We start from the raw sequence: 22,804 nt of genomic DNA, 5'->3' as shown, positions 1-22,804 counted from the left end.
ATGAGCTTTAAATGTTCTTACTGCTCTGCTGAGAGACTTGCTTGCTCTGTATTAGTGTTAAGGACATTTCTTGCTCAACACTGTCCAAAACACTGTTTCAGTAGTTACCTTTAGGTTGTGGAATCATAGGTGGTTTTAATGTTGATATTTATGTTTTATAAATTTTTATAACACATAGGTGTTTGTCTTTTAAAAATATGATCCCAAGAAGTCACTATTTGGAAAGCAAGAGAAATGAACTGGGAGGTGGATGAAGGAGGCAGCCATGGCAAAGACAGCTAGATGTTCCTCAGTATGTCTTCTCCCATTCTTCTACACTAACAGAATTATGTTTACCTGGGCAAATATAAAGACTATTTCTCTAGCCCCCTTTACTGTTAGTATGGCCAGAGCAGAAATGTCATTTAGCAACCACCCTTAAAAGACACAGGAGTAAGTCTATGACCTCCTTTCTTCTTTGGTCCTTCTTCCATCCTGCTGCCAGGGATGCAGATGTGATGACTGGAACTCTAGCTGCTATCTTGGACCATGGGTTCATACACAGGGATACAGGAACAATGTGCCAGATGGAGCCTAGGTCTCTAAAAGCTTTGTGGAGCAAAGCTGCTCTGCTACTTCTAGAAAGTGTATACCTCCATACTTTTATGTGAAAGAGAGAAACTTCTTTTTTGTTTAGTCATTGTATATTTTGGGTCTCTGTTACTCATAGCTAAACTGAATTCTATGTGTCTACTCCCCCACAAAAAAATTTAAGACAGATCTTGAAAAGAAGAAAAATGCTAAATAATATACTGGGGAGATGCTACAGTAAAACGTTTTTATGACAAACATTTTGATTAATTTAAGAATTACAGAAATGTAAAACGCAACAGTTTAAAAAATCTCTAAGTAGGTTATAAGGAGACTCTTAACTGACGAAAAAGCCTTATTTTGGACTAACAGAGCTATGCCTGCCCATACACAGCCAAAAACCACTGGCCATGTCTGCAACTAGACTCCTGAAAGTAACAGCTTCCAAGTAAATATTCTGGAATCAGAGGGCTGTCCCTGGTGTTTACAAGAATTTTCTGAATGTCTGGAAATCCAGTGGTGGAGACTGCACCTGGCACCACCTCCACCTTCATTATATAGCATTTACAGAAAGCTTAATTGGGTGCAGAAAATGGTCCTATTCAGTGGGAGGAGTAGGCGGGAGGGTTTATAAGAAATAAAATGAGGTAGAGTCTAGCTGGGAGATAAATGCCAAATACCCTAAATGAAACACTAATTGAGATCAGTTACAAAGGCACATTATCAACAAGAACAATATGACAGTATACGAATGAGTGATCAAAACATAATGGAGCTAACCAGGAGATGAGTTCTGAAGACAAGGTAAGTAAGTGATGATAGACTAAAAGGAAAAGACAGGTAAATGGTGGAGAAGAGCCAGGGCGGGGCCTCTGGAGAAGTTCAAAGAAAGATGAGGTTAGAAGAGATGGGGATGGCTGAGTACAGAAGAGGCCACCAGACTTGGGTCCTGGGCCAGGGGAGTTTTGTCCACTGAGTCACTGTTACCTGGCACACCCGGCCCTGTGCTAGGGGCTCAAAGGTAGCAATGAAGACTGTCTTGATAACTGTGTGTGCATTAGACTGAGGTAAGGAAAGAGATTCAATTCAAGGGGACTAGTTAAAATGTTATAATCCTCATGTATGAAGTGAGAACCAAATAAAAAATTTATTAATTAATGCATTCAACTTGTATTTAGAACTATTGATAAAAAAGCAATTCCCTCCCTCCCTCCCTCCCTCCCTCCCTCCCTCCCTCCCTCCCTCCCTCCCTCCCTCCCTTCCTTCCTTCCTTCCTTCCTTCCTTCCTTCCTTCCTTCCTTCGCCTTCCTATCCTTTCTTCTTCACCAGGCACTGTTCTAGGAACTGGGGACACAGTGTGAACCAAAGGGACAAGATCCCCACTCTCACAAGCTCACAGTTTTGTGAAGGCTGGGGTGCATGAAAAAAAAAAAAGCCAAATATAATATAAGGCAGAAGTGAAGCAGAAAGGTAGAATCACCAGAATTTAGACCAGTGTGTAAGTGAATGGGCTGCTAACAGCGGGCCACATGGCTTCTGGGGTTGATGTCATCCTCAAGCTGACCTACTTCCTAGACGCCAAGGGTCCCAGAGTCCCTCTTACCCGCTTCTCTCTCCCTACCCAGTCTGCACAGTCTGCAATGTGGGGTAACCAAACACCCACGTGGCAGGAGCAACTAGAAACAACTTCCCACGCGAGGACCAAATTCCCATGTGTTCAGAAAGAAGTTGAAACCAACAAACGGATGGCAATTCTACTCTGTATTCATATATTTACGACCTGGTACAACTTACTGCACTTTTATAGACTCAAGAACAATTTGAAATTTCCTTGCATGAACAAAGTGAAATGGAGATATGAATATATCAAAAACCATGTCATTTAAATTCATCAAGTATTATATGATTTTAACTTTGCAAGGAAACTAAACTTAACTGTCCAGACAACATTTGGTTTGGAAAGACATACAAATTAATGTGCTCACTGAGGGTGAAAGATTAGATGGTGGAAAGGAGCAAGGGCACTAACCTGCTAGTGGGATTCACACCCGTTTTCCTCCAGGGGCCACTGGACAATGTTTGGAGACATGGTTGGTTGTCACAACTGGAATGGGGGCTGCTGCTGACTTCTAGTAGGTAGAGGCCAGGGTCCTGCTATTGACTTCCCACCCTCCCCAACAAAGGATTATCCAGTGCAAAATGTCTCTGCTGAGAATGCCTGCACCGAAGACAACGAGCAAAGTAAAAAACCCACATACAGCAATGGAGAATTTGGCCATGTAAGCTGTGGGCTTCAGGTCTCCCACTTCATGTTCACGTGACAGGGTGATAAAAATGCCACCTCTGAGTAAGTAAACACTGAATTGTCTTCTACACACTCTACCACAATGGGCCATTCTTTCATACGAGCAAACACGCTGGAAGTTTCTGAAATAGTGTGTCCTGGTGGACTTTTAAATGGACACAACTTTGATATTATTACTTTGGCTGTTAATTAGGATACAATGACTACTTTGTTCTGGCCTCACTGCTGTACACTCCAGACCCAATTACTACTGACTAATGGCGCCATGAAAAATAATTACGCCCATGTGCTGCAACTTCCACCTTCCACACGCTCTCTCTGTGTTTTTCTCCGCCAGCTATTCTACCTGACTGGTGAAACCGAAGAACACTGCTAATCCCCATAACTGTATCGTCTCCTCTCACAAGAAGCATGAGGACTCGGCTTAAAGAGCTGAGTCAGTCCTGAGAATCACATAATTGCCATAGGTTGCCATATTTAAAATCAGCCGAGTGCAAGCATCTTGCTGTTTGAAGCAGTCAAAAAACACTCCAAACCTGCTAAGGCTGAGAAGCAGGGGGGAAAACACCAGTAGGTTGACTCCGTGAGCGAGATAAATTCCCATGAAGTTAATTACTCACAGCGTGAAAGTAACTGAGTTAGCAAATCAACTTTTCTAGACACGGACCAGTGGGATAAAGAAGACAGAGATGAGGAACAGGACCTAGTGAACAGGTTTAACCGGAAAGTTCCCTGGATGACACTGTTAGCATTAGGACCTATAGACCAAGGAGCTTCCTTGTACCAAATCTACGTGAGAAACTCCATCTGTTAGAGAACACGCAATGAAAAGGAGGACAAAGTAAGTGTTCTTCACTCTGTTTTAAAATAATGTGTGGCAGGTGAGATTTTCCTATATTGCTCTTGCATGTGCCAACCAGTCTTTTTAAACGGGCTCTTACCCCACCCAGCCAACAAACCCATCCAATCATCCACGCATATGCTGAGCAACCACTAGGTGCGAGGACCAGCTCTATGAAGCCTGCATCCCTGTTCCATGGAGTTTACCTACCTACCTGATTTCACCTGGACCTCAGCTAGAGTTGCAGCTGTTTCAGGCATCTAAATGCTTTGTGCAAATAAAATGACAACATTAAGGAAAGCAAAAGTATATGCCAGAAGTGCATAGGAAATACCAGGTCAATTGACATGTCATAGGTTCCCTACCTGCATGGTTTGTTTAAAAGGCTAATTTATCATGTGGTATTATTTCTTATAGTTATAACTCTTCATAACTCCACTTAGCTTCTCCCTCTAAATCTTTAGATTTCCTCCCACAGTTGATCTTATCTCTGCTTCTTTAACCTGTCTCCACAGACTTTACTCTGCACACTCTCCCTACACCTCCACTGTCTCCCATCACTACCCTTTCCAAACTGGCTCCACGTTCTAAGTCTACCCATTCCCACACCCCACAGAGGGAATGCCGATCCGGGGGAGATGCAATTATCAGACTGCAAGATGGTTTTAGTCTTTCATTCAGGAAATATTGATTAAGTAGCTTCCATGTGCCAAATACTGCCAAGAGGTAAGCAAATCGGACACAGAGCCTGCCTGGACAAACTTGCGACCTTTAGGAGTAGCCAGACAAGCAGCTGCAGAAATAAAGAACAACTGTGGTAAGTGCTGTTAAAGTAAAATACAGGAGGTATGCTAGGAGAGAGCAGAGACCCCACTGGGCTGGCCAGTGCTGTATTTAGGAGTCCACCAGGCAAAGTGTGCAGGTGGAAATTCTAGGCAGAGGAAGCAGCATATACAAAACCTGCCACTTTTAGGAACTGAAAAGGGGGCTTTGCCTGATAATAAGGAACCCCCTCAGTGATTCAGAGAGGGGACAAAGCCCCCATCACACCGGGCCCCTGGAGTCAGGTTTTTGGTCCTTAAGTGCACTGGTTGGCTACTGAAAGGTTCTAAGCAATGGTCAAGTTTGCATTTTAATAAGACTGCTCTGGCTCCGTGCTGGAGTCTGCATTAAGGTTCTCTTCAGCGTCCTCCATTTGGTTTTCCATAAATTGTTCAAGTCCCCATGAATTTTTCTCTAGGTGTCACAAATTCCTTTGCACCACAGGAGTTTTATTGATTTTAGCTGTAGTGTTATAACCGGGAGCTACAGCCTGGCTGAATTTGGGACGCCCTGTGGTGTGGTCTACACCTTCCCCAAAATACTGAAGGGAAGACTGGGAAGGCCCGAGACACCTGAGAATCTCAGGGCTGAGCTGAAGCCTAGGAGCAGGCCTTTGCATTCGTCCTTCAGGGCTCTCTCTGTCCATGACCTCGTCCTGCCAACAAAAAAGAAAATATTTTTCCAAAGGATGACTCACTGCAGAGCAAAATGATGAGATTTCCCTTTCTGAAGGTCATTAAAGCATGATAAACCTAATCGGGAAGGGACAAGTGTGGCATGCGTGAGGGCAGGAAGGAAGACAAGGGGGCATTTTCGGGAAGGCGCGCTCTGATTGAGCACGTTGAGGGGCAGAGGGCAAACTTGCTCCGTATTTGAAACTGGGATGGGAACAGCAGGGACTGAAAATGTCTGTGAAGCAAACAACACTGACCCTGGCAGCCAGCAAGTGTCTCCGTGGAGGAGGGAGAGAAAAAGGGGCGGCTGCCAACTCTTAGTGCTCCCGGGCCTTGTCCTTATTCCTCTGCCCACATCTGACGAGGGCTGACGTACCCATCAGGGAAGGAAGGCTAAAGACAGAGGACAGGGCCTGGGGGGCAGCTAAGACTTCTACCCAGTAGGAGGTCTCTGGCCAGCTGAATTTCAAGGTGGCTTCCCTCTGGAGTCACCTGAGTGTTCCTATCTGCCTGCCTTGCAAGGATCTTGCTGTGGGTGACCCTGACAGTCTGCGTTACATGTGTGATCCAGAACTCAGACGACATATGCTGCCTGCCAGTTGTTATTCTCAGTCGTTAGCGCACGCCACATCAGCTATTTAAGACAGTGTCAGGAGTCTATTTGGCTTAGAAACTCTCTTTTGGGCTTTCACTGTCCAAATGTGGAATAATTTGATCAAACTAATATGGTCAACGACAGTAATAGATTACAACACAGTGAGCAAATTAGGTATCTTGAGTTGATAACGTTATAATAAATACAGTAGTGTGCCAACTAATAAATAATGAAGGAATTGTGGAAACAGAAACCACCGTTTAACAACCATTATAACAATGGTTGATTCATGCAGGGATGATGAATGCACACTAAGGCTAGTGGGTAGAGACTGCCTACTTAAGAAGAAGATATTGATTGGTTTGGCCTCAGAATACCTCCCCCACAAAATACTTATCAATCCCAAAGGGAAATGTGGTGACTCTCAGTATAGAAAGCTGACGGATAACCACCTGGACCGGGTGATCGAGGCTATAGCATTATGTGCCCCGGATGTCACACTCTGAGAAGAGCACAGCATCATGGCTGTGGTGTTCCTGCTTGGAAGGCATGGCCTGAGTCTAGAAACACTGATGGGATTCTACTTAAAAAATATCCTACAAAGTAGCAGGTGTCTCTTTTTAAACTGCCACGGTCATGAAAGAAAGGGAAGGTTAGGCTGAGACCTGTCTAGATTGAAGGGGATCAAAGAGATGTGACAGATATACCACATACATGTATGCACACACAGATGCAGAAACAATGGAGCAAATGTGGTAAAATGTTACCCACTGGGGAATCTGAATCATAGCAGCTATTTAAAGACAGGTCAGGCATCTATTTGGCTCAGAAACTGTCTTTTGGGATCTTGCTGTTCAAATCTGGGATAATTTGAGCATCAAAATAACAATGTCAATCAGTGTGTGTGTGTGAAGGCACACACATTCACATGAACAACTGTAAACGTCCATTTGCCCCGCCTGTATGTAAAACCTGCCTTCACTGTGCCGGCAGCGTCTCTGGGGTACATGAGTGCAGTCGGCCAGTCACCAGGGAGCACAGCCAACACTCCACTGTTGCTCAGATGTCACAAAAGCAGCTTTTTAAAAAACAAACAAACAAAACATGGGCTGATGTCTCTGCTCTCCAGTATTACGTATTCTTTGAGGAACTTTACATTTGTGTGAGGTATCCTTGTAAACTTGTAGAGCTTCTCAATTATTAATCTTGCAGACTGATGTGCCAGGAGCCCCGTTAGAGAGAATGCAGTCTGAAAGATCATTTCTGTGGCATTAAAAGTCTTCAATGATTTAGCCCCAGTCCAGCTCTTCCCCGTTTCCTCCCCACCCTGAGCCTCAGTCCATGGGAGCGACTTGCAAGCCTATCTGCCTTTGCTAATCCTGTTTCCTCTACCAGCACACATGCCCTTCCCCAGCCTCTGCCACCTGTCAGAAGTGGCTGTATCCACCTTAGGGCCCATCCTTTGTAAAGTCTTCACTTACCTCCAACTGCTCTGTTCTGGGAAGAACTGGGTCCCTCCTTCCCTCCATTCTCCTAAAACTTTGCCTACACTTACAGACACGTGTTATAGTTAGCAGGCACATGACTGCCTTCCCCTAACAGACTATAGGCATCTTGGGGGCAGGAACCACGCAGTATTTATTTCTCTATCCCTTACCGCATAGCATGGTGATTGGCACACAGCATGTTCAATGTTTGTTGAAATGTAAACTCCCATGTCTAGGCATGTACCGATTAATAAGTGTGGTGGAGAAAGAGTGTAATGATTAAAATCAGACACTCCAGGGCCAGACTGCCTGAGTTTGAATCCTGGCTTTGCCACTTTCCAGCTGTTGGCAAGACAGATTCTACCCCAGGGGTGCAGTTGGGAAAAACAATGGCCTGCTTCGCAGGCCTGCTGTGGACCACGGAGAAGGATGCCTACTGTCCACTATTATTGGACCGCTCTGTAGTTTGGTGACGCTTATAGCCCTGGCATCCCAAGATGATCCAGAACTCTCCTCCCTCCACCCTGCCCTACACCCTGCTACTGGCCTCCTGAGAAGGTAAAGTTTGAAGTGTTGAAATGTTTATTCCAAATCAATTGGGTTTACTAAACTCTTGAGGTCTAAGTTGGCTTCTGCTTCCCAGAGTGGATGAGGAGATGCCGCGTGGCCTTTAGGAGACTGTGCCCGTGCACGAGGGTACACACTACCAGGGGTGGGCAAACTTTTTGACTCGAGGGTCACAATGGGTTCTTAAACTGGACCGGAGGGCCGGAACAAAAGCATGGATGGAGTGTTTGTGTGAACCAATACATGTTAACACTGCTGCTGGTGAAGGAGCAGAGGGGAGAGCAAGAGAACCCTCCGCTCTTTCGGCTCCGCGGGCCGGATAGAACAGCCAAACGGGCCGGATCTGGCCCGCGGGCCGTAGTTTGCCCACAGCTACACTAGGCTCAGGGACAGTGGGGTGCTGGAGCTGGTCAGGCAGAGAGAGTGATCGAGACTATAGCATCAATTAGGCACTGGAAGGAGGCAAAATACAACTAAGAAGAAGTAGGCAAACGTCCTCCAACCTTTAAAAGTATTATTATGGCCCGAGTTAAAATATTTCCTTGTCACAGTAAGAGGACAAAGGGAGGCACTGGTGTTTCTGAACAACCTCATTCTCGTACCTCTACCAAAGTCATAGGAGTAAAGCGTTCTTTAACACAATGCAGAGGCGTGTGCCTTAGACCCAAGGGGCACCTTCCCATCCAGCCAGAATGGCTGCCTAAATAGGGGGTGGGGGGTATAATTCTTTTTCGTATTGTTGTTAACACTCACCTGAGAATATTTTTTCCCATTGATTTTTAGAGAGAATGAAAGGGAGGGAGGAAGGGGGAGAGAGAAAAAAACAAACTTTGATGTGAGACACATCCATTGGTTGCCTCTGGCATGGGCCCCAACCAGGGACGGGGAACAAACCTGTAACCAAGGTATGTGCCCTTGACCGGGAAATCGAGCCTGCAACCCACTGGTTTGTAGGCTGATGTTCTAACCACTGAGAAACACTGGCCAGGGTGGAGGTATAATTCTTTTCATAACACAAGAACAGGAGCTGTCAATATCTCCCAGTCCACCCACGCAAGGGGAAGCAGGAATCTGGAATCTCTCCACGCCGCAGTTAGGTCTGTATGTGTGAAATGAGGGGGTTGGTGGGACTCGGTGATTTCCAAAGGCTGCTTCCAGCCTGTAACTCTGACTGCACGTGGCACAAAACTTCCTAACACCTCATGCTATGTGATTGAGCGAGGAAAGAAGTTAATTGCAGCAGCTGTCAGACCAGATGTGCAGGCGGGCAGAGCCCCTGGCCTTGCTCTCTTCCCAGGCCATTTCGCAGCACCTTTCCAGTTGCACCACTACCCCTGGCACCACCCCAGGTTCCCCACATGCCACTTCCCTTGGCGGTATCACCGGTTCTACTCAGGGTGTGTCTAAGGCATCCAGAAGCCAGGCTGCAGGTGAGCGGTTGCGAGGGAAGGAAGTGGAAAGAGTTGCTGCTCCTGGGAATGGAACGGGCTGTGCCTTAATAAAGGGTGCATGACATTAAGGAGGCCCGGGACATTACACTAAGGTGCACTCTATTACAGAGGCCCCGAGGTTTACACAGTGGCCCTCATCTCCAGGGTTCAGTGTCAACCACAAGAGGCAGTGACTCTTTACCCCAAATCTGTCTGAAATAGCCAAGATGCCAGTCTTCAGAACTTGCCCTTCGCCAGCTTAGGCAGTGTTGCTCTTCAAGGCCCACTGTCTAATTTAAAAAGCTACTGCTGAAACACAGCCCGGATGTTCATGCCTGCACCCAAGAGAACCAGCTCGGGATCTAAATTCTATTCTCCCAACTTTCTTTAAAAATAACACGTTGCTCTCCCTGGCCGGTGTGGCACAGTTGGCTGGAGCGCTGTCCCGTACACCGAAAGGTTGTGGGTTAGACTCTAGAGCAGGGCACATACCCAGGTGGTGGGTTCCATCCCAGGTTGGGGCGCATACAGGAGGCAAAAGGTTGATGTTTCTCTCTCTCCTTTCCTCTCTCTTTAAATCAATAAACATATCCTGGGGTGAGGGTTAAAATTTAAACTTACATAAAATAACAATGCTGCTCTAAGCATAAATAGGAAAATGTGCCAGGTCAAAGGGTGATTGTTGACGAGCTGAGAAGAAGCATAAACCTGGACTTTGGGACAGAAAGGGCCTTTCTAACACAACAGACACAAACCGGGGAGGGGTTGAGGGGGGGCTGGAGTAACTGTATGACTCTCGGCCCTTACTTTGCTTTATAGTGTTTATATAAGAGAAAGAAACCAGCTTTAAAAGCACACTGAGCAGTTCCCATTAGAAAAACCGAGCTGAAAACAAACGACCAAAAATGGATTTAGCAACAAAAAGGGAAACTCTGGAATTTAATTAAACCATAAACTCAAAAACTCAAGCCTTAGCATACAGTACAACCTTTCACTCCTGCAACAATGATGGCTTTATGTTAAAGCCCCAGCCAAAGCTGAAATTTTCACGGAACCAAAAATCAAGCTCTGAGTGATCCTTCCCGGCTTGTTAACCGGAGCAAATACTTCACATAACATACGGAGCCTGCGTTTCTATCCCACCAACCCCCACCGGGAACGGCGCACTGTCCTCCTGGTCTTTACTGGAGCTTTCTTACTTACCCACCCAGAAACAAAATAACTGATTTTCAGCAAGCAGGAAGCCAAGTCTCAGGCATGCCTCCCTGGGCATTAAAGGGACTACACACATGGGCAGGCAAAGGGCCCAGGAGCGGCTGCCGAGAATTTATTTATACCCATTTGGAATTTCCTGACTAACCAGCAGCCTCCTGCTGGCCCCGGGTTTAATTCCAGGACGCTGGGCGTCAGTGAGACAGCAAAAACTACCCAGGAACGAAACTGCTAGGGAGGATCTTAACAACACAAGAGGTGAGGACAGACCTCTCTCTCCCTTGCCCCTTCTGAGTTTCCAAACAAACTATCCTACATGAAACGCTAACCTAGAAATGCAGCCGTGGACCTGCTCATTCTAGGAAGAACTTAGAAAGGCAGCAAATGTTTCCATAACTCCCCCTGCCTCCCCCCCCCGCCCCCCCCCCCCCCCCCCCCCACACACACACTCCCCCGCCAAAGCCTCCAGGGCTGAGCAAGGCTCCCTGCTATAATCCGAGCCCTGGCTCAGCAACCCTCTTATGAAGGAAATGATTCAGTGTAATGCTGAGCCCAGGCTGGGCTGGAGACAAGTGGTTCCTTTTCTTGGTGTATTTTTATTTAATGCAGCATGCAATTTGAAGGCTAAAAACACTCCCATTTGTAAACCACACACCCAAACCTTTTTTTGTTTTGTTTTGTTCCTTTAAACATTTTTACCCAAATTAGACCATGTGACTTTCTAAGACACAGAATTCGTTCCCCCTAAAAATGCATTCTGTTTTAGGGTGATCATATATTTGGGCAACCTTTGGTTTCTGTTTAAAAAGTGAAAGAATGATGTCCCTCTAATGATTTTATTTCAATTCACCACCTTTAAAAAATAAGAAAGAAAAGTTTCTTTCAAACCGTTCGTCACCTATGCCTAAATACACTGGGTAAAAGTGAATCGAGGGGAAGAGATTTACAGAATTTTCTCTACAGGACAAACAAGCAAAGCCAGTTCTAAACAATAAAGCAGAGATTACCGAAGATTAGGGATGGCTCTAAATGGCCTGCTTTGTAAAGTTCAAAACAGGAGAAAGGCGCAGTTTTCAAGAGCCCACACTGCATTTGCCTCGTTTGACTGGTTCAGTTTTAGTGTCCGCGCCCTCCCCGCATCACTCCATTCATCTGCTCCTTCCATTCTCCCAGCCCACATCTGGGGGCTGGATACTTCAAGGGATTCTCTTTGGCACAGACATTTTTCTGTGTGAAGCTACAAAGATTAAACTTTTTAAAGATGATGTGGGACTCGTTGAGGTTTGTTTTACACAAAACAAACAAACTGACTGAAAGGGAAATAACAAGCCAAGAACAAAGCTTCCAGTGGCAGATACTTTGAAATACAGGGTCCAAATAATTCCAAATTATGTTACCCAATACCTCCAACATCAGAGATCTCAGTTAGGCCTATTCTTATGTTTTTGGGGGACTTCAGAAAACTTTATTGAGCTATTTACATATCATAAAACTCACCCATTTTAAGTGTACTGCTCGGTGAGTTTTAGTGAAAGTATATACCGTTGTGCACCTAACACCACAATCCAGTTGTAGAAAACACCCATCATCCTTAAAGCTATCCTTGGGTTTGTTTTATCATTTGCTTTTAACAGGTAATTTTTCTTCTCTGTGCTTTTGAAGAAAGCTTGGTATTATTTAGTCACATTAGTATTGTCCCAACTAGATGTTAATATCAAAAGTCTTGTTCTTAAGACTTAAGGTGAGGAAAGCAACAGAGTGTAGTATTTCTTAATCCTGCAAAGCAAAAATATCCTGCTACGTTTTTATTTTCTTTTATATTGTGTTCTGGTAAGAATAGAGCTTACTCTACAAAGCAGTTGAAGGTAATTATCTCGCATGTGTGCTTCTATGAAGGCAGGTCTAGCAGAAAAAGTCATTGTATGCAAATAAGCCTCTAGACCTCTGATAGAATTAAAAATAGGAGAGTCACAAAGGTTCCCATTGTAGTGACAAAGGCACACCTGTCTGCCTTTCCTCTCTCTTAATTTATGTACAAAAGAAGACGCCAAATGCAGTCTGGGAGGATGAAGACGTACTCCAGGCTTTTCCTCGGATAGGTAGAGTGTAGGCAGAAAAGGTGACTCCCAGTGAGAAGGGCAATGGGCCGTAGATAAAAGACTTCTGTGTTTCCCGGCTGGCTGAGGGAGTGCATTGACAGTCTTCCCAGGAGGGTGGCTGCAGAGTTCTGAGCCTGCAAGCAGGCATACCTGAGCCTGTGCTTCTTCTACGCTTACTTAACAGGATTACTGAGTCAAGGTCTTTCTCCAGAGGGCCTGACCCCAGGTCTAGAGATAAAGCCAAAATCAAATGAAGTATTGACTGGTAACAATGAATTCTATTCTGGACATTTTAAGATGCATATATCCTGGCATGCCCTGAATTTACCTTCCTCCTCCTCTCCTTGATTTCTTACCACCTTCCCAGTCTCAGAGCCATAGCACAAATGCACCTGGGTTATCAGTCTCACAACAGTCTCCTTGCCCCCATCTCTCCCCACCATGCCCTGCGCACAATTCTTCTTGACCGCACTGCTCCAAGCGTATCAAACATTTATAGGAACTCGTTTAATCTTCACAACAACCCTATGATTGTCGGCAGTTCACAGGTGAAACTCATGTCATCCATGTTGCTACTCTACTGCTCCCGTCTACTCGACTGCTGTATTAATGCTGCACTGCATTGAAAAGCCACACGCCAAGCACATTCTTTCCTGTAGCCCTTAGAGGGCAAAGCAAGCTGGGGAAGGGGAGGGGAGCTGACATTTCTGGTGGATGGTGTTTCAATGCTTTTGCTTGTACCATTGCTTCCCCTTCTGATGTACACCCCACAGTCCAGTGGTCAGCAAACTCATTAGTCAATAGAGCCAAATATCAACAGTACAACGATTGAAATTTCTTTTGAGAGCCAAATTTTTTAAACTTAAACCACATAGGTAGGTACATTGTTATTAACTTAATTAGGGTACTCCTAAGGCTTAAGAAGAGCCAAACTCAAGGGGCCAAAGAGCTGCATGTGGCTCGCGAGCCGCAGTTTGCCGACCACGGCCCCACACCAAACCTTCTCGGACAAAGTATTTCTAGTCTGCAAGGATCAGCTGAAATATTGGTTCTGCCTGCAGTTGTCTCATCTTCCCAGCCTCCTCTTCCAGCCAGGCTCCCAGAGTAGCTTGTTTTTCCCCCTGTTCCAATCTGTGCACACACCTTACATTCCTACAAACTTACAGGAGCTTTGTGCTTTTCATCTCAACCACAGCTGTGCCCCGGCACTGCAGGTGCCCAGGACGCATTCGGTCAATTTAACTCCTTCGTGAGGAGCCAAACTTGGAGTATTTCCTTTTAAAGAGCTGCATGACAATGTCAAGGACTCTGAGCCCAGGTCCTCACTTTACAGCTGAGGCAGGACAATGGGTGATGGGACTAACATCACCTTTGCCATTCCAGGTGAAGGTGCCAAGGCTGGAACCTCCCAGAGCAAGCACGTCAGTGCCACAAGTTCTCAACCCTGCTGCACAATCAAAGGGCCTGGGCTGCTTCTAAAAATGCCGAGTCACCCTCCCACTCCCACCTCAATGAATCAGCATCTCCTGGGGTGGGACCAGAGGCATCAGCAAGTTTAGAAGCTCCCCAGGTGAGTCTGTGCCACAGCCTGGGATGCGAAACTGGGCTAGAAATCAAGCAAAATCTGAAACGCAAAGTGTGCTCTTCCTTTAGGCTAAAAAGAAGCTGAGAGCCAAATTGGGGGCAGCCCTTCAAGCAATTTCCAGTACCTTCAGAGTCCAGATCACAAGTTCAAATACCTTTAGAGTCCAGGCCAGCAACGGAAAGGAAGAGGTCTGGGCGGGGGAGACCATAGAGTCCCTGTCCTCTCCCGTTGCCTGTGGACCGATGGAAATACACCCCAGTGATGTGCCAGATCTTTTGACTTTTCAGGAGAAGCTGAAGAAATCGGTATTTTTATATGAAACTGCCTAATTTAAAAAACTTTGACAATTGATGGGGGGGAAAACTATATTTATCAATAAATAACACAATAAAGTAAAAAAAAAATTGGGGGCAATTAATTCAAATTTTAAAAAAGCTTTGAGTTGGTCAAACAGAACATGCTCCCAAGCCTCCGTGTGGCGCCCAGCAAGGACTTCCCGGTATTCATTCGGGATCCAGTTTCATTCCTGTTCCCATCCCTTTTCTTTTCCCACTTTCTAAGTGGCCAACTTTTTCTCATTTTATGTTGCAAGAGTCCTTGTTGGAACAAGCTATAACAAATTAGAAAAACAATTTTAATTCTGGTGCATATTAACTTAATTGCTTATGTTTAAATTTAGCTCTTTTACTACTAAGATGTTAAAAGAGAAAAAAACTCATGGATACAGACAACAGTGGAATGATTGCGGGGGTGGGTGGGTGGAGGTGAAAGAGGGCACGGGGGGTGGGGGGGATAAATGGTGTTATAAAAATATATATAAAATAAAGATAAATAAATAAATACAAAGGCAACAATCAAAGCCACAGTCCAGGATCCCTTGCACCATTTCTCTCACAGGTAACCTTGATGTGCAAAATCCTGATTTATAAGCCCACCTTGTAAGAAATCATCTTAAAAAGAAACAGATTGAAGGCAAGATGCTGTTATCACTTTTAAAGGGGGCCTGAGTTATTTCTGCAGTATTTGAGACTTCTTCCCAACCCCTAAAGAATTCAAATACCTTATGAGCTACTTTACCCATCTTTTCTCAGACTGTGGTGGGGTGTGACACCAAAAGCTGGGTGCCTAAGGAAACCACGGTGAGGGAGAAAAGCGGGCGTAGTTCCTTTCCATGTCACCACAGCTGCTTCTCCACCCACATCCACCAAAGCCCAAGGGACTGTCGGGACTTGAAGAGATTACAAGGACAGGTCCAGCAAGGGCTCCCAGCTCTCTCTTGCCCCGTGAGGTGTGAACAGTGCTGGGTGTTGGAAGAGGACTGACTCCTCCTGTGCGGGACAGGGATTAGAAGGATCTGCTCCTACAACTGAATGCAAGGGGAGATTTTCCCAGGAGAGGCCACAATCAACATGAGGAGGGCGTGTGCCCCGTGGCGGTGTGCATTCCATGCAGGAGAGGGAAATTAGGAAGAGGATGCTGCGGACGATGGGCCTATCTTCAAAGGCCAGAGAAAGTCCTCTTTCTTCATTATACCCTACTCAGCCAAGTGCATTTCCCCACACGTATTCGAGCCTTAACACTGGAGTCACAATGAATTCATCCACATCAGGCTTCCTTTTCAGTCTGGGTTGCCCCAGGAATATTACTTTCATCCAATTTAAACAAGAGACTGTCACGCAATATGCTTTCATCTTGAGATTTAAAATCAACATTTAAAAAAGTCAAACGGCCCTAGCCGGTTTGGCTCAGAGGACTGAAGGGTCCCAGGTTCGATTCCGGCCAAGGGGCACATGCCTGGGTTGTGAGCTCGATCCCCAGAAGGGGGCATGCAGGAGGCAGCTGATCAATGATTCTCTCATCACTGATGTTTCTCTCTCTCTCTCTCTCTCTCTCTCTCTCTCTCTCTCTCTCTCTCTCTCTCATCTCTCTCCCTTCCTCTCTGAAATCAATAAAATTTAAAAAAAATGGTCAAATGACAAAATTAACTGAAGCACAAAACCAAGTAAGGGAATTAACACTTTAAATTAGATTGCCACAAAGACTATGAAGGCTGTAAATAATCAGTGATGATAAGGACAGTTCTTCTCATCTCAAAGGGGTGACAGACCTGCAGAGACCTTCCTAAGAAAACAGTGGCAGAGAAGGAAGGTAGACCAACCGGCCACACTCCTACCTGAGAGGTCACCAACTCAGGTCCTCATCCAGTTTCAACCAGCCACCAAAGCAGACTAGATACTAGGCCTGGGACAAAAGAAACCGACCAGGGTTCCACCTCCTCTCTCCCTGGTTGGGTTGCTGACAAGCAGAGAAAGGAGAAAGGAGAGAGGCCATGAAAGAACTTTCCAAATGGCCTGTGACAATAACCCTCCCTGGACAACCACATTATATCAGGTCACCTCTCCCTGAAACCCAAAGCATCTAACAGACACTGTCATTGTAAGCCTCCCTAGAGTACGTGATGGGAAGAAGGCAGATACCAAGACCTCCACTTAGTCAGAGGAAGAAGAAAGCAAGCACGTGTGTGTGACAAAGTGAGAGCCGCCTATTCATTCAGGCGAGGAGAAAACTGCAAAGGCCATAACAATATAAGACTGGCAACTGGCAGGGCTCAACCCCAGATTGGTAAGTAGGCACTGTCCTGCGTTTTGCTCTGTATTAGATGCCCAGCATTATGCCAGCACAAAGCCGGTGTGCTGCAAATACCTGCCGAACACTGAGCATGGTGACTCTATGCTCAGCACTAAGCAAGCCACGATGGGCACACCAAGATGAAGATGACACGGAAACTTGCCTCACAAGACCTTGAAGCCTACATATTCGTGAGGTACACAACCATAACTCTTACCTAAAAGCAAGTGGGGACAACTACTTAATAGAGTGCAAAGCTCCCTGGGAATAAGGAAGAGGAAGGGTGACTTTCCATTGGGAGTATCTGAGAACACCTGTTGGAAAAGGTTAAGAGAAGAAGCAGGTCGTGAAGGAGAAGAAGGGCTTATGCTAATAGGTAAGGGAAAGACGTCCAGAGGAAGAGAACAGTGCTCTGAGCAAAGCCACTGAGAGGGGAACAGGACAGAGTGGGCCTGGGGAATGGCAGCTGGGAGGGTGCAGGGGACCGCACCTCTTTCATAGCTCTTTGGGCAGACCTGGTGTCTTGCTACTTGGAGCCGTGGAAGCTTGGAAGGCTCACCATGATTTCTGCACGCACGAGGACTGGAGAGACAGAAATAGACCCTGGATTCTATCAAAATAAGGCCAAAACCAACAGCTCAGAGTTAAGAGAAGGGAACAGAGATTAAAGTGAGTGAAAGATAAAATGGTTGGAGAGAAAGAAAAATAACAAAAGTATAGAAAGCTGAATGATCCTTAATCTTGCCAGCCACCCTTAGCAAAACAAAATCACAAAGCAGAGAGAATGAGGCAAAGACAGACCAACTTTCGCAGGCCCTGAGGACTGGAGCGTTCCACAACAGGGAAACAGCTGCCTTTACTGCCACACACATGTATGTGCAGTCACTTAAAAGCCAGCTGCGGAATGAATGAACTGGCTGAACTGAAGTATTTCTCCCGAGTTCTGAGTTATTCCTTCTGGGAGTCCCCAAATGACACCCCGATTTAAATGCACCACTATTTGGAAAGTTTACTTTTTCATCATCCAAGTGTCCAGAAGACAGACCACCAAAGAATAACACCCCAGAGGAAAAGCCCCGGCTCGGGGTCCCCTCTACCTTTCTGAAGATGTTCTGGTCTTGGGTTTCTTCACTTAAAAGCAGTATCCAGAGGCGGCGTAAGTTCCAGCAGCTTTCTAGTGCCCAAAGAACGTCTGCGCACCCTTCCTCAGAGATCACACAGTGAGTGTGTGTGTGTGTGTGTGTGTGACGCAGGAGAGTGCAGAAGGCAGTGCTCAGGGTCTGGGATTCCTTACGGGACAGGCTGGCAGAGCTTGTGATGTGACCGCTTCCCCTCACACGGCCAAACAGCTGTTCCTGAGGCAGACGTGGAAAGCGTGGTGCTAATGGAAAAATCTGGTGGCATAGGACTTGGGTGTTTTGCAATGTTTTCCTGTAGGCTGCCGCTGCATTGGTCTGACATGCAAACCATTCCCTCCTCCCCTCCCAGCCTACAGACTTCCAGGTCTCCACCCCGAGTGCTATAAAAACCAGTGTCTCATCGAGCTGATTCACCCCTGGAAGGGGCGGAGTCCTGGTGAGGGTTCATGCTGCATGGAGCCGGCAGGTCTTCTGCCTCCTCTGCCAGGCCAGAGAAGACAAACCCCTCTTTGTCCTCACGGTCAGAGGGGACCATGCCAAATGGGCTGCCTCAAAAACATGTCCCTGGTGTGCTCCTGATCTGAATAAAGCATCCCAGCCACTGGATCTGAAATGCCGGGGGAAAGGAAATAAAATTGCTGTACCTTGGAGGGTATGTGGAATGAGATGAGGGGGATACTGAGAGCAGAGAGAGAGAGAGTGAACTATGTTGGGTGTTAGTTATAAAAACGCCAGCGCTGATGCACACGGACTAAGGTTTTAAAGGTATGAATCAGCTGGATTATGGATTATTAGAACTGTCACATCTGTCTCCCCTTTTTATATTTCTAGTCTGGGAATATTCTCCCTTTCTTCTTCCAAGAGACTCTTAAATGTGCCTTCCGGAGAGAAACACTCCTAGTGCCTTAGCCTGATGGGCAATGGATGCCAGAGGAAAGGACACCAGAACATGGGCAGGGATGGGAAAACCAGGCAGGACAAGCTGAATCAATGTTTTCCCAAACTAATCTGCAAAGCTGATGGGATTTATCAACTAAACCAAACACTGTGAGGCTAAATTTAGAGAATCGCATGACTGTCTCTTGATGCTACCTAACAGAAATCTCGTCCAAAATATAAAAGACCCCCTTCAAGAGAAAACTTTTCCAAGTAACTAAAATTGTGAAAAAGAACCTAAAATAATCTCAGTACTTGTGACTATTAATAGCTAATGACTTCCATGAACTATTACTCTAGTACCAGCTCCTTAACAAAGTAAGGATTCACATGTCAAATTGCAACCACGGCCACAACCTTTGGTCCAGCTGGGGGAAATGTCACGGACCACTCAAACGGGGCTTGTCACAAACATGACGGAGCAGGAGTAATGCAAAGGTTTAACTTTCAGGATAAGAACAAACCCCATGACTCCAACAACCTGTCCCTCGGCCCAGCTCCCCCACCTGTCAACAGTTCTGCTTTTCTACCTGTTGGTTAGAAAGGCCTTCTGAATATTATACACTATTGTTTAACCTGAATTTTCAGCCATGGCTTGCTCCCAGAACTGCTAGGATTAGAAATCTAGTCACAATTTTTTTTTTTTTCCAAATCCTCAAAATAGCAGCATGCTTATTATTTTTAAGCTGTGAGATCACGAAGGTTATACATACAAATGGGCCGCACAGTTTAAAAACTTCTCATTTTCAGGCTTCACAGGGAACTACAACCCCAAAGCAGAACCAGGCTTTGCCTCTAAAACACGAGCATAGTCCTAAAGCATATGGAAATGAGTAAGCCAGTTACAGCTCACTCCGAAAACATCCCGCAGAGAAGCCAGGAGAGGAAAAAGGGAAACACCAATTTATTTTTAATTAGAATTTCGAGACGTGTTGGAATGGCTCTTATCAAATCTGATTTCCTGGCTGGGTCTTCCTTGAGGTTTTTATTAGAGAAGTCTCCTCAATGCAATTTTAATTAAAATCTGTTGCCAGAAAAGAGCAAGAATTCACTACTCCTCTGAATTTGGGAACTCTGCTAGTATTTTTCGTGCCAGATCAAAACAAACAGCTTTTTTTTTTTTTTTTTTTTTTTTAAATAGAAAAGGACCCCTGAGCAGAAACCGAGAGCTTCGGTCACTCATTCCCTGAGCCCATACAAACCTTTCTCAGAAACGACACAGAGGAGATGAGCTGGAATTATCCAGCTCACAGGAAGAACGCAAACCCTGGGAAAGGAAGCTGGTGAGTTACACTCTGAGGGGCTGAGCTGGCTCACCCAAGTCCTTCAAGAAAGAGGGGAAGTGCACAGTCAGAAGCCAACGCCAATACTCACGATGGGAAGTCTGTGGGTGAGCAGGCACAGGACACCCACGTCCTTGGAGGAAGGGCTGTTCTAATCCTTTGCCCCATGATGCAAGCTTAGAGTGACAGCAGCAGCTCAAGTCCTCAACACAGTGGACCTCCCTGTGGGGTTTTCATTTGGGGTTTTTTTCTTTCTTGTTGGCACCCACCAAGCATCTAGGAAGACGTCTCCAACCAGAGGGTATCTTTGCCCGGCACCCTACCCTTCCTATACTTCCTACACTCGCTGGAAGTACCTGCCTCCGCCTGGCTGGAGAGATAATCACCTGCCTGAAATCAGACGCTTAACCCATTACGACCCGCTCAAGGTTTGGAGCAAGAAAGCGTATTAGGTGAAGCTGGCCTATGGCTTGATGAAAACTCAAGCCCTGTAAACAGGCAAGCCCCGAGCAGGCAGGGACTCTTGAGAACCTCTGAAGGGGCTGCATGCATCCTGGGGTTTTGTTTAACCAGACAGGCAGGGCACCGAAACCCAGGTCTCCTGTTTGTAGGTAGTCTCAGCATTTCCACCGCTAGGAGATTCAAGGATAACGGCTTTTTACTTAAAAAATGTAACTGTCTTCTCATCCACCATCACTGTGAGAAAATGAATTATCCCATTGATAAACTTCAATGTGAAATTAGCTTTCAATAAACGAACAACGAACAGTTTCTTTTAAAGTTGAAATGCACAATCTAACTAAATTCAATTATTAAATGCATATAAGATATTGGATATATTTTAATTTCCCTCTCTAAAATAATTCACACTAAGAGAAAATAACTTAGTAACATAACCCCTATCAGAAAGGACATTTTATTCTTAACCATGCTACTTCTGGGTTTTATACATTTTCTGAAATTACATACTTCCCCCTGGAGCTGTTTAATCAGAACTTCACGGACACCACACTTCTGATTTTAATGTCAATGGAATGCCGTAAGCAAAGAAAAGAGACTCTCCATATTGAACGTCTGGCTTAGCCATTAACTGTGTGAGCTGGACAAGTCATGTTTTGTCACCTAAAAGTCGGGCAGGGAGATTGGACAGGTAGAATCTAAAAGACCCCCTCCCTCCTCTAGCTCTCACAGGTTTTTGTTCCACCCTCTCAGCGCTCCCGATACGCCACTGAACACACTGCCGATGGGAGAATGCAAAGCACAAGTAGCAACACACATTGGATCCTTTTGCACATGGAACCAGGAGACCCCGGAAGGTCATGCCAGCTACCCACAAGCCGAAGCAGCCCCGGTTTCTAATCAGCTCACCCTCTGCCTCTGAACCAGCGCCGAGGCGGACGACACGCCGGGGACTCGCCACGGAGAACACACCACCTCTGCTGTGGCCGGAGACTCTCTCCACAGGTGGCCTCAGAAAACACCAGGGTGGTTCCAGCCAGACCAGTCAGTGCAAACTGGTCTTGCACTTGACAAACAGCAGGCAGTTCCTGCTGTCAGGGTCACCGCAGTGGGCTCAGAGTTCTGTTTGAGAAATACTCCTGCCCAGAAAAAATATTTACACAACCGAGAGTGGGCTGCAGGCGCTCCACCTGCGCTGCCAGGAGCCTCTGGCTCTGAGTGACCGGGGGTACCAGTGGCCTTTGTACCTCCTTGAAGATCAGCGTGGAGACAGAGCCTGGAGCCGAGTAACTGACAGGCTCACGTATGAAATGTATTCTATTAATTTAAAATGACAGCCGCATTTTCATGCAATTCAATAAAGACTTGAATAAGTAAATAATGTTATCTGTCTCTGGGGGGAAATGTATATATTTAGGCTGTGAAAGAGAAACAGCAAAAGAGGGCAAAACGGCAAGTAAACTAGTAAAGGCAAGTATTCGCAAAAATAAAAGATGGTGACGGCAGGCAGAAAAACCACTCCATAGCGCTCCTCTACTTGTTTCCTGTAACTGCTGGACTCAGGACAGCAGCACAGTTCCTGCCCCAGTGCCACAGCAACCCTGGCACATGGCACCCGCCCGGGTGTTTATTAGATCAGGAGCGCACGGCAGAGGCAGCAGGGGGGCAGTGATGTCCTCTGACATCGGACCTGCACCTTGCATCTTAAAAAAATGTTTTTTATGGCTATTGTTTCATTTTTTTTTCTCTCACAACAATCCTGTGAAGAAGGCAGGACGGGTATTATTATCTTCATCTGACAAATAAGCTACTTATTATTTGGCTTCTGCAGAGATTCTAAACTCTTAATTAACATTTCACAACATTAATTAGTGTTTAGAGAGGTATCAATCAGTGCCTCCAGTTTACAACATGATTCAGAAACTCGGGGAAAAGTGGACTGTCCCCATCTGAAAAATCTGCAGAAATACAGCAATTTTCCTAACCAAAGACCCCCCCTCCCCCATGTACTTCCTAATTAGCTATAAGAGAACAGTCATAATACATTATGATGCTCATTCTCATCACATTAAAAAATGACATTAGGGCCCTAGCTGGTTTGGCTCAGTGGATAGAGCGTAGGCCTGCCAACTGAAGGGTCCTGGGTTCGATTCCGGCCAAGGGCACATGCCC

General features: G+C 45.8%; 1 protein-coding gene and 1 long non-coding RNA gene across 5 annotated transcripts in view; one reads left to right on the top strand and one right to left on the bottom strand.

Annotated features, from left to right (window-relative positions):
- KANK1 (KN motif and ankyrin repeat domains 1) overlaps positions 1-22,804 on the bottom strand; it is a 190,460-nt gene that overhangs the window by 36,617 nt on the left and 131,039 nt on the right. Inside the window, exon 1 of one of the 4 annotated variants that reach the window (XM_036330941.1) lies at positions 21,542-21,657. The exons of 2 other annotated variants lie outside the window; for them this stretch is intronic. The gene's annotated coding sequence lies outside the window, so the exon portion shown is untranslated. Of the gene's footprint in view, positions 1-18,109; positions 18,228-21,541; positions 21,658-22,804 lie in introns of those variants that run through there. One more of the 4 variants, XM_036330937.1, reaches the window with a different exon arrangement.
- On the top strand, positions 18,312-22,119 carry LOC118667490. Its single transcript, XR_004971286.1, has 3 exons — positions 18,312-18,719; positions 20,032-20,173; positions 21,386-22,119. It is a non-coding gene; the product is annotated as an uncharacterized LOC118667490 (long non-coding RNA).

This window comes from Myotis myotis, unplaced genomic scaffold, assembly GCF_014108235.1.
Source record: "Myotis myotis isolate mMyoMyo1 unplaced genomic scaffold, mMyoMyo1.p scaffold_m19_p_12, whole genome shotgun sequence".
In the NCBI taxonomy this organism is placed as follows: Eukaryota; Metazoa; Chordata; class Mammalia; order Chiroptera; family Vespertilionidae; genus Myotis; species Myotis myotis.
Note: the sequence above shows the minus strand (reverse complement) of the source record. Positions and strands in the feature narration are given on the sequence as shown.